The sequence below is a fragment of the Phyllopteryx taeniolatus genome, chromosome 1 (genome assembly GCF_024500385.1).
Source record: "Phyllopteryx taeniolatus isolate TA_2022b chromosome 1, UOR_Ptae_1.2, whole genome shotgun sequence".
NCBI classification, from domain to species: domain Eukaryota; kingdom Metazoa; phylum Chordata; class Actinopteri; order Syngnathiformes; family Syngnathidae; genus Phyllopteryx; species Phyllopteryx taeniolatus.
Genome location: NC_084502.1, coordinates 2,094,496 through 2,106,770, shown reverse-complemented (window position 1 = coordinate 2,106,770; position 12,275 = coordinate 2,094,496). Strand labels below are relative to the sequence as shown.

The window sequence follows — 12,275 nt, the reverse complement described above, 5'->3', positions numbered from 1 at the left end:
GTTGATGTCAGCTTAGTGATATGTTCCTAAACGGCACTTCACTCGAATTCCTGCTCTTTGTGGCATCCACCAGTGTTTTCTCACGTGGGATTTGTTCTTAGTTTACAACAGATACTGCAAACACACAACAGCATACACACATACTGCTTGAGTGCCAATGTGTCGAGCAAAAGGTCAGAGCGTCTTGCATACCTTTCTGAGCAGAGCTTACGCCACTCTATTCATTCTGAAATCCAGTCTCAGTCTGGCTGGCTGGCTGGGTCCAGATCTTCCAAGCAAATTCAGTGACGGCGCGTCAGTGATTTATAAACAACTTACAGCTGTCATCACATGTTCTATCAAAGTAGAGAGGAAATGTTATGAAACATTACATGTTTTATTATTGTAAGCCACCTGAAATCAGTTAGTCAGGAGAACCCAGAAATCTTCCCTGCTCTAAAATTTGACAAAAATAAATCGCGCCACACCTATCACAGAAACACGACAGTTTCATCTTTGTGATGCATTCTTGAGTGTAGCTTGAGATTACAACGCTAACTAAAGGAATGTGATTCTGGTTAGATATTCATGAACACACTGATAGCATTCCCTTTAAATAATACCACTACACTCTAAATCGGTGATTCTGAAAGTATGATTCTCTGGTAGATTGTGAACGAATCACCAAATTAAATACAAATAAAATATACAACATTTAATCTTGAAGAACTGTTGGTTTTTAAGCATTTATTCAAGTACAATTTTTAAACTATGATGTGCTTTCCTTTTTAATTGTATAATGCATTAACTAAAGTTTTTTTGTTTTTTTTATTTTTACTATGTTTGAGTGCAGTGTTAATGTTCAAACTGTTAATTGTATTACAGTGGTTTACAAAAATAGTACAGGGATACTTTTTGTGAATAAAACCGCTGCCTCAGTTTTGAAGGAACACTTTTAATGTTGCTAATTACGGTGGTATTTGGAGAGCGAGGTATTTTTTTGAGGCAGTACTTGGTGTAAAAAGTTCGAGAACCAGCGCTGTATATCATCCCTCTACTGCATCATTTGACAGCCACGGGTCTTGTTCTTTTAATCTGTAATTCTAGGTCCACAACTCACATTTACTTCCTTACATTTATGTATTTTAATGCTCTGGTCAGGTTTTGTATCTTCCCCAGTGGGTGTCGGAAAATACAAAAAGCACATTTCTTTGGATTGATACATTTGTGGCTGTGCCCTAATCTCTTTTATATTTTCCTTACGGTGGGATAATGGTTATCAAGTGGAATAGCAGGCTTTCTTAGGTTAAAAAAAAAAAAAAAGTCTTCAATTTGAGGCCACAAATGTCTGACTTTGAAATTATCACATTGGGAGAGCAATGACACATCGATGAAAGTGATCTCTGACATGTTGGCTTAAGATGTTGTAACAGGCATCTCATTTTACGTCCCCCATAATAAAGTTGACTTCTGTTTTGGAACACAGTGAGTGAGTGAGAATCCAGCCATGAGAGGTTAGTCTGGCAGTGAAGCCAAACCACACTCAAAGCAGCATGACGGTGCTAATGAGGTCTTCTCTGCTCCATCTTCGCTGGCGAGAGCCAAGCCGAGCCCACTTCCTGATGACTCTCCCAGTACTCGAGCGGCAGACGTGGGAGGCCTCGGAGCTCGGATGGACACAATGCCTTACGTGTTTTCCAGACCTGTGTTTTCTTATGACCTTGACATCGAGCAATCCGCTCTTGACAAGTGTTAAATCTTTTGGCAAAGCTCTACTTATGATTCCCTTTCGCTGATGAGAACCTGAGATCTCTGAGCAACGATGAAGACGAGGTAGGGAGGGAGAGGAATGAGTCCGAAATATCAAGGGATGGGGAGAGGCAACAAGCAATATGAGGGTGGGCAACGGACAAATAAAGGAACATTTGAGAACAAGGACATAGGAGGAGATGTAGCACTAAGGGACACATGGAGTTTCATTTAGTTTAACAACAAAATCTTTGTTCCACCTGTCAGCAAAGCCCACTGCACCAAAAGCTGTTGCAGCACATGTTGCATGTTGACTGCAAGGGAATCCTGCAGAGCAAACCCTCCTCCTTTGAGCAACACATCTTTGGTGTTGCGAATCTTCCTGGCCAGAGGAAAAGCCTTATCAGTCGGAATCGCATTACAGGAAGCAAACTTTTTAGAAAAAGATCTCAAACGACTCACTCCGTGACTTTTTGCTCTTTATGAGCTCATGCTTGCATTGCATCAGTCTTTTAGAATTTGCAACATATTAAATACCCTGTAAAAGGGGATTTTTCACCATTTTTGGCGTGGATAAAACGCCGCCGAGTGACGCACTCGGGCGTCCGGCACGAGTCGCCCCTCCGCCACTATATAACTTCTACCCCGACAGGGTGGAGTTAGCCAGCTAGCTATGCCTACACCCCGAATATGCATCTTCCCTGGATGCCAGAATTTACAGAACTGCTCGGTGTCGTTATTTCAACACCTTAGCGAGGAGATGACGCTGCGGACGGGCCCAGAAGCCTGTTAGCTCGCGAGCTAGCTGGCGGCCTCTCGCTGTAGCGTGTAAAAGGCCCGCAACGACCCTATTGGATATATTCCAGCCACCAGAGGCTTGAAGCTGATATATGTTTGCGGCTCAAACATGCAGAGATGTGCAAGCATGAGTACGTTTCTTGACAAAGTTGCATAAATTTCCAGCGAGGCTTTGTTTCACACATTCAGCGGAGATGCCCACAGCGTTTGAGTGAGAGCGGTGACTATGTCTTGACTTTTCATGATTTTGAAGCCTTTTTTTTCTTTACTTTTTTAAGAAAAATACTTTTTTATTCAATCTTTTTTTTTTTTTTAATCATTCAAATTTGGCAGGGTTCTTAACGCTCTCCTCTGCGCTGTGTCAAATTCATAAGACGCTGAGTTTCACTTTCCAGGAACTTTAGTGTTGAGGGACATTATGAGAATTGGCTGAATGGTGAAAGGAGTTTTGGGATTTGTAGTTTTCCTTGGTGCTAATTTGGTGCTAATTTGGTGTTTTACTTGCATTTGCTGTATGTTCATGTTGTGATACTGTCAAAGTGGTTTAAACATGTTTTTTTTTGTCAATATATATGAATGTTACACATGCTTGTTGTCATTGGTTTGGATAATTGATTTTCGACGGTGATTTTTTTGCTTTCGGAAGAGCCCTTCACTCGATGCTGTAATCAGGTGTAGGGTTGACCTTGAAGTGCATTTGAAAGTAGTGGTTGTTTTTCTCTCTTTCATTTGGTCCTTTTTTTTGTGGGATCCTTTTGAATTGTCCTGTAAAATAGTGTCTTTTCCCAGTTTTTGAGGGAACGCAAAATAAACTAATTGCCAGGTAAGACAACGAATCACAAATCTCCTTCTTCCACCATTGGGCCAAATCTCAGACTTGGGGACACGTCATTTTTCCATGACGCCTGACTTACGTTGTGCTGACATCCGATGCCGGGAGCACGGGTGTGGGCCCATGCATAGACCTGAATTATGTGTGCTATTCGTCACACATTAGGGTATGTATGCATGCATGGCTTTCTTTGAATATTCCCTACTGTGTCAAGGAGTTAAATGCACTGAGCAGTCAGTATATACGTAAATGATCCATTAACCATTCCAGAAGATAATTACGTTTTGAAGAATGTTGACTGTTTTAACAATAACAAATTAAGTTTAGCGCTTCGCAATGCCCCTGAAGTGAACACAATTTTTTTGCACTATGAAACATGTAGCAGAATCTTACTACAATATACTACACTGTACTGTGTACTGTACTGGAGGGGAAAGAAGACCATGCAGAATCCTTTGCCTTGCATGGCTCACACATCAAATGGTAAAAAAAACAAAAACCCAGCACATTAAATTAGCATCACAGGGTTGATTATTAAGTTTGCATGTTTTTTCTCTTCAGTTGGTTCCTTATGAAAAGTATGCAACAGGTTGATAGGATGTTATGAATTTACCCTGTGTTCCCATCCCCATGGACATTGCAAACGTGAAATGCATCTTGACACTGACATGGAATGCGAACAAAAGCGTCTCTAATGTAATTGCCATGGTGACACGGCTCATGTTTTGCTAGCACTGGGTTATGGCAACACTTTTAGGCCACTGCAAATAATGCTCTGCAAAAGTGGAACCAACTCCTCGGAGCGGCAAACACGTGTATTCTGCTTATATTGAAATTCTGTAGTTAATACACACTATACAATCATAGTTGTAATGATTCCTTTCTGGGTTAATGATTCATTATTCTGGTAGTGTTGCCTTAACAAGTGCATGAAAAGAGTGAAACATTCTATGTTCAAGAGAAGTTTGTGTTTTGGAACAACAGTGGAATAAAATAAAACATTTTCATCACAGTTGGAAGACGTAATGGCATTTTCAAGGATAGCTACTCGGTATCAACAAGTACTCAAATGTAAGTACAACCCCAATTCCAATGAAGTTGGGACATTGTGTTATACATGAATAAAAACAGAATACAATGATTTGCAAATCATGTTCAACCTATATTTAATTGAAAACACTACAATGACAAGATATTTAATGTTCAAACTGATAAACTTTATTGTTTTTAGCAAATAATTATTAACTTGGAATTTTATGGCTGCAACACGTTCCAAAAAAGCTGGGACAGGGTCATGTTTACCACTGTGTTACATCACCTTTTCTTTTAACAACATTCAATAAACGTTTGGGAACTGAGGACACTAATTGTTGAAGCTTTGTAGGTGGAATTCTTTACCATTCTTGCTTGATGTACAGCTTCAGCTGTTCAACAGTCCGGGGTCTCCGTTGTCGTATTTTACGCTTCATAATGTGCCACACATTTTCAATGGGAGACAGGTCTGGACTGCAGGCAGGCCAGTCTAGTACCCGCACTCGTTTACTACGAAGCCACGCTGTTGTAACACGTGCAAAATGTGGTTTGGCAATGTCTTGCTGAAATAAGCAGGGATGTCTATGAAAACGACGTTGCTTGGATGGCAGCATATGTTTCTCCAAAACCTGTATTTACCTTTCAGTATTAATGGTGCCTTCACAGATGTGCAAGTTACCCATGCCATTGGCACTAACACAGCTGGGTGTTGTTGATAAATGGCTTTTGCTTTGCATAGTAGAGCTTCAAGTTGCATTTACGGATGTTGTGCCAAACTGTATTTACTGACATTGTTTTTCTGAAGTGTTCCCGAGCCCATGTGGTGATATTGATGTTGGTTTTTGAAGCAGTGCCGCCTCAGGGATCGAAGGTCATGGGCATTCAATGTTGGTTTTCGGCCTTGCCGCTTACATGCAGTGATTTCTCCAGATTCTCGGAACCTTTTGATGATATTATGGACCGTAGATGATGAAATCCCTAAATTCCTTGCAATTGTACGTTGAGGAACATTGTCCTTAAACTTATTTTCTCACGCACTTGTTCACATAGAGGTGAACCTTGCCCCATCTTTGCTCGTGAATGACTGAGCAATTCAGGGAAGCTCATTTTATACCCAATCATGGCACCCACCTACGTCTACATAAAAACACAAACAAACTGGCAATTGCGGAGTCAAAACATGATAATGAGTATTCCTTTTGGCTTCCTTGAACTCAAAATTTGTACAACGAGCACCACTACTTGACTTTGACGAAAGATGTACAAAACAGTGCAGTACCGCAACAGACCACCTCGTAATGACTTTAGTCTTTTGTAGTGCGTTTGTTATTTTGTCTCCTTCTGCCTCTTGAAGACATAACCAGGCCATTTTCAATTCTGTGTGGTCTCCACATCGTTCTGTCAACTCTTCCCGCCTGCGTCCACGCCGCTGCCTCCAAATCTCCCCCTTGGCCCCCAAACCGTCGCTGCGTCTCGCTCCCCCTCCAGCTGATGCCAACCACCTGTCTGCGTGGGACCTCCCAGGCCCGCACTCCATCTGTTCGCGGCATGCCACGTTCGCCGTGTGAGCGGATCTATGGCCAAAAGACATAAAGCTCCCAGTATGACCTGCAGCGAACGCGCATATGGTTTAATATTTACTGATGTGGGAGCAGGCGTCACCTAGGATACGCCTGACAAAAATGACTTCCTCATTGGAACTCATGCAAGCAAGTAGAATCAGAAAATCACATCCTCCCTTCAGTAAAAGACTACCCTTTACTAATTTGCAGTTCTGTAGGAGTCTAATTATGACTCATCGTCGAACGTAGTGTGCCACATGGACATAATCCGAATGAGGGCGTAATAAGCGGCTTCGCATGTTGACTTGGGGCTAAGGCGTGTGTATGTGTCTGATGCGTATCCAACACAAACAAACATACATATTCGAATATACTCATTTGTCACAGACTTGCACAGACCACAGTCCTCGTGAATCACTTTTCTTCTGACTACAATGGATTACTGCCTTTATATGTAAATTAATGAGACTTTTCTGACTAATATAATTTGATGTAATTGGCAAATGTTACCAAAAAGAAGGTTCATTATACATTATCCATGTTATATTACTTGAGGTGAAAAGGTACAAATAATAATAATAATAAAAAAGCATGCACTGTCAGTAGTAGCAAGTCAGTTTCATGTTCCAACAAGCAAAAGGTGATACGGTATGAAAGTGAAGCTATGTCAACACAACTTCAGCCAAGAAGATTGAGAACATAACAGCAGGACTAAACCAACACATTAAGAGCACAACTATGTTTTGTGAGCTGGAATAACTAATAACTGTGGCTAATTTCCACATCAATTAGCCACTTGCCAACGTCAAAGCTGCCTGTGCAATCAGCAGACCCGTCTGCACATTTTAATTGCAGAGGACACATTAACATACATACGTGAATACATGGAGTTAGAAACATGCACAAACAGGCAAATGTATCTCTTTTAACGAAGCACCTGTTGAAGCTGTCAGTTCTCTTGAATACGAAGGCATGCTGTCACAATACTGCTTTATATATATATTATATTAGTGCAGATTCCAAACATTGTGGGCCGAAAATCTCGTCAATATGGGTAAAATGCGGGATCAAATAATTCTGTTCCATTGTGATTTAATGTGCTCGATCTAAACAATCATGGTTGCATTGGGCTTTTCTCGTAGTGGACTTAATTAATAAGTTTACAATTTTGACTTTGAATATTTTTTTTTCTGTCTGTGCAGATGGTTTATGCATCGGCTTCACCTATGTGTCATTTCTTTCTCTTCATGTCCTAATTGCTCAGCTCCTTCCATCCCGTCGCATTCTTTTCAGTTGTGCCCCATTATGTCAATTAATCTGAGTGTATTTAGTTCTCCTGGGTTTGCTTTGGACTTCTTTTTTTTAAATCGGTTCAATGTGTACGGCCAGTTCCAGCCAGCTGTTTTTTTGTTGCTGCACGATCCCCAGCTTGTTCTGTTTTTGTTGTTTGCATACTTTCTTGGTTCCAACACGACATCTGCAGTACTACGGCTGTGTTCGGAATCACTCCCGACACACTATAAAGTGCCGTACACTGTATAGTGAGTGAGTTTGCCATTTTATAGGCCTGTTCAAATATATAGTGAAGTAGTGTATCTTCTTCTTTTCCTTTGGGCTTGTCCCTGTAGGGGTCACCACAGCGCGTCATCCTTTTCCATGTAAGCCTATCTCCTGCATCCTCCTCACGAACACCAACTGGCCTCATGTCTTCCCCAACGACATCCATCAACTTTCTCTTTGGTCTTCCTCTAGCTCTCTTGCCTGGCAGGTCCATCCTCATCATCCTTCGACCAATATACTCACTATTTCTCCTCTGGACGTGTCCAAACCATCGAAGTCTGCTCTCTCTAACTTTGTCTCCAAAAGATCAAACCTCGGCTCATTTCTAATTTTATCCAACCTGGTCACTCCGAGAGCGAACCTCAACATCTTCATTTCCGCCACCTCCAGCTCTGCTTCCTGTTGTCTCTTCAGTGCTACTGTCTCTAATCCGTACATCATCACCACTGTTTTATAAACTTTGCCCTTCATCCTCGCAGAGACTCTTCTGTCACATAACACACCTGACACCTTCCTCCACCTGTTCCAACCTGCTTGGACCCATTTCTTCACTTCCTGACCACACTCACCATTGCTCTGGACGGTTGACCCCAAGTATTTGAAGTCCTCCACCCTTGCTATCTCTTCTTCCTGTAGCCTCACTCTTCCCCCACCAGCCCTCTCATTCATGCACATATATTCTGTTTTACTTTGGCTAATCTTTATTCCTCTGCTTTCCAGTGCATGCCTCCATCTTTCTAACTGTTCCTCCACCTGCTTCCTGATTTCACTGCAGATCACAATGTCATCTGCAAACATCATGGGCCACGGGGAATCAGTCTAACCTCATCTGTCAGCCTATCCATCACCACTGCAAACAGGAAGGGGCTCAGGGCTGATCCCTGATGCAGTCCCACGTCCACCTTAAATTCGTCTGTCAGACCTACAGCACACCTCACCACTGTTCTGCTGCCCTCGTACATGTCCTGTAATATTCTAACATACTTCTCTGCCACTTCAGACTTCCGCATGCAGTACCACAGTTCTTCTCTGGGTACTCTGTCATAGGCTTTCTCTAGATCTAGGTCAGAAGGAGCTACATTGTGTCTTTACACAATGTAGCTCCTTCTGACCTTCTCTGTACTTTTCCATCAACATCCTCAAGGCAATGAAACCATACTGTAGTTCACAAATACTCACTTCTGTCCTGAGTCTAGCCTCCACTACTCTTTTCCATAACTTCATTGTGTGGCTCATCAACTTTATTCCTCTATTGTTCCCACAGCTCTGCACATCACCCTTGTTCTTAAAAATGGGCACCAGCACAATTTTCCTCCATTTCTCAGGCATCTTCTGACGCACTAGAATTCTATTGAACAAGCTGGTCAAAAAGTCCACAGCCACCTCTCCTAGATGCTTCCATACCTCCACAGGAATGTCATCAGGACCAACCGCCTTTCCATTTTTCATCCTCTTTAATGCCTTTCTGACTTCCCCCTTACTAATCATTGCCACTTCCTGGTCCACCACACTTGCCTCTTCTGCTCTCCCTTCTTTCACATTTTCCTCATTCATCATCTCCTCAAAGTATTCTTTCCATCTATCCAGCACACTACTGGCACTAGTCAACATATTTCCATCTCTATCCTTAATCACCCTAACCTGCTGCACATCCTTCCCATCTCTATCCGTCTCTCTGGCCAACCTGCATAGATCCTTTTCTCCTTCTTTAGTGTCCAACCTGGCATACATGTTATCATATGCCTCTTGTTTGGCCTTTGCCACATCTACCTTTGCCCTATGTCACATCTCAATGTATTCCTTTTGCCTCTCCTCGGTCCTCTCAGTGTCCCACTTCTTAGCTAACCTTTTTCCTTGTATGATTTCCTGTACTGTGAGGTTGCACCACCAAGTCTCTTTCTCCCCTTTTCTTGCCAGAAGATACACTAAGTACTCTCTGCCTGCCTCTTTGATCACCTTGGCTGCAGTGGTCCAGTATTCTGGAAGCTTCTCCTGTTCACCGAGAGCCTGTCTCAGCTCTTCCTGAAAAGCTACACAACACTCATCCTGTCTCAGCTTCCACCACATGGTTCTCTGCTCTGCCTTTGTCTTCCTAATCTTCCTCCCCACCACCAGAGTCATTTTACACACCACCATCCTATGCTGTCTAGCCACACTCTCCCCTACCACTACCTTACAGTCAGTAACCTCCTTCAGATTACATCGTCTGCACAAGATGTAATCCACCTGGGTACTTCTACCTCCGCTCTTGTAGGTCACCCTATGTTCCTGCCTCTTCTGGAAAAAAAATGTTCACTACAGCCATTTGCATCCTTTTTGCAAAGATTACCACCATCTGTTCCGAACAAGTTCATTTCCTGGATGCCGTACTTACCCATCACTTCTTCATCACCCCTATTTCCTTCACCAACATGTCCATTACAATCTGCACTGCACCAATCACGACTCTTTCTCTGTCTGGGATGCTCAGAACTTCTTCGTCTAGCTCCTTCCAAAATGTCTCTTTCACCTCTAGGTCACATCCTACCTGTGGGGCATAGCCACTAATAACATTACACATAACACCCTCAATTTCATGTTTCAGCCTCATCACTCGATCTGATACTATTTTCACCTCCAAGACATTCTTAGCCAACTCTTCTTTTAAAATAATCCATTTCTCTTCCCATCTACACCACGGTAAAAAATTTTAAACCTTGCCCCTAAACTTCTAGCCTTACTGCCTTTCCACCTGGTCTCCTGGACAAACAATATATCAACCTTTCTCCTAATCATCATGTCAACCAACTCCAGAGATTGTCATAGTCCCGACATTCAAAGTCCCCACATTCAGTTCTAGGCTCTGTGCTTTCCTCTTCTCTTTCTGCCGAAGAACCCGCTTTCCACCTCTTCTTCTTTGACTTTGACCCACAGTAGCTGAATTTCCACCGGCGCCCTGCAGGTTGACAGCGCCGGTGGCGGACGTTGTTAACCCGGGCCACGACCGATCTGGTACGGAATTCTTTGGATGAATGCTCATATTTGTTTGGCAAAGTTTTAAGCCGGATGCCCTTCCTGACGCAAACCTCTGCCTTTATCCGGACTTGGGACCGGCCTACAATTTGCACTGGCTTGTGCCCCCCATAGGGCTGCATAGTAAAGTAGTGCATAGGTTATCAAATAACCGTTATCCTCTATATAGTGCCTTCAATGTAACCCATAATGCATCTTGATAATGCATCTTGGTCACTAGAAAAGCATTATATCCCATAATGCATTGCACAGATAGAGAAAAAAGAAAGGACAAATGGCAGAGAAAGAAAAAAATTTGATAAAGTCCTTTGTTTGTATTAATTTGTAAACTACTATCAGATCAAAACAAAATAATGTTATTATAATTTGTTTGTTCTGTGTATAAAGGAGGCAATGACACAAACGATTGTGTGTGGTAACTGTCAGCTGATGTCATGCACCTTGCTCTGGATCCTTCGCCACATGCTTCGCAATCCTGAGCTCCAGTGACCTCCAGATCTCAGTTTTCCTCCACCAACAACTATCGTAACCCTGAGTTTGAACTCTGACCTTTCACCTCCCCGCTGAGCCCAGACCAAACAACTCAGCTGGTTCACTTTACACCAGATGTTCTGAGCCAACTCACACTTTTTTTTTTTTAAACGAACACTGATCCACATTCGACAGGACAATCAGACAAACATGAAACAGTATGGGACATGGGGCAATTACAAAACAATTAAACAAACCAACAATCTAAGACAATACAAAAAGGAGAAAATGAAAGAGATTGGTGGATAGAGTTGTGCTAGGCTATAATGAACAAAAAAGATATATTAAAAAAAATACATGCTAGCCCTCCCCACTAGGGTAATGTGCGAGCTGGAGCAGGTACAATTCAGTTGTATCTAAAGACCCGCAAAAGTCATAATCGTGTTTTGTTTCGAAATACATAAGTTTGAATTGTTGAAAATGTCCAAAGACTGAGAACAATAAACTGCTGAATTGTTGAGATATAGCTTAAAACTACTATTCACCATCTCAGTTGTCTGGATTTTGGGGGGCGTGGCTAAAACTGGGTCGCGCTGACGTCACCGAGGAACAGCATGAGTCGGCCCGCCACCGCTAACTATATAAACACCAAGCGCCCTCATTCCATGCAGTGGCCATTCGGGCCGAATCACCACTTCCTTATTCATAATAACTTGGCCTCGTTTATAAGCATAATGTGCAGTTAGCCATCAAACTATGCCCAAAATACCTCGTCCCTGAAGTGTAATGTGTTTTGTGTTATTTAGGCTACAGTGTCTCTGTTATCTGCCCCCACGTGCTGCCTCAGAGCCTGAGAGAAGGCCCGTATTTGATTGATAGCTGAAAGTTCCGGGGAGGCGGGGTTTTCAGAGCATTCAGCGACACGTTCATCGCGTATGGAAGCTGAAAGAATGTCTCGATTCTTCACCATTTTGAAGTCTGATTTGACATGCTTTGCTATACTTTTATTCATTTATTCATTTCCCGGCTTGTTAACGGGACTCTTTTCTGTGATGTGTCAAATTGACTTTTCTTTAAGTCCAATACATTTGCATTTAATCGTTCAGAAGTGTTTTTCAGGACGTTATTTAACTTTTATGTGTGTTTCCTACATTTAAACATAGTGTTGCTGTTCGAACTGCATGTTAACGTGGCTAACGAAAGCATTTTTTTTTTAGCTAGAATTTGGTGTAAAAGGTTTGCGAACTGCTGCTTTCGATCGTAAACATTTCTTCTTGTCT

The 12,275-nt window shown here is 42.3% G+C and overlaps 1 protein-coding gene across 2 annotated transcripts in view; it reads right to left on the bottom strand.

Moving 5' to 3' along the window:
- The window catches only part of ngfa (nerve growth factor a (beta polypeptide)), a 28,200-nt gene that overhangs the window by 11,421 nt on the left and 4,504 nt on the right, over positions 1-12,275 (bottom strand). The window contains exon 2 of one of the 2 annotated variants that reach the window (XM_061795198.1): positions 193-335. The exons of the other annotated variant lie outside the window; for it this stretch is intronic. The gene's annotated coding sequence lies outside the window, so the exon portion shown is untranslated. The remainder of the gene's footprint in view (positions 1-192; positions 336-12,275) is intronic. 2 annotated transcript variants of the gene reach the window in all.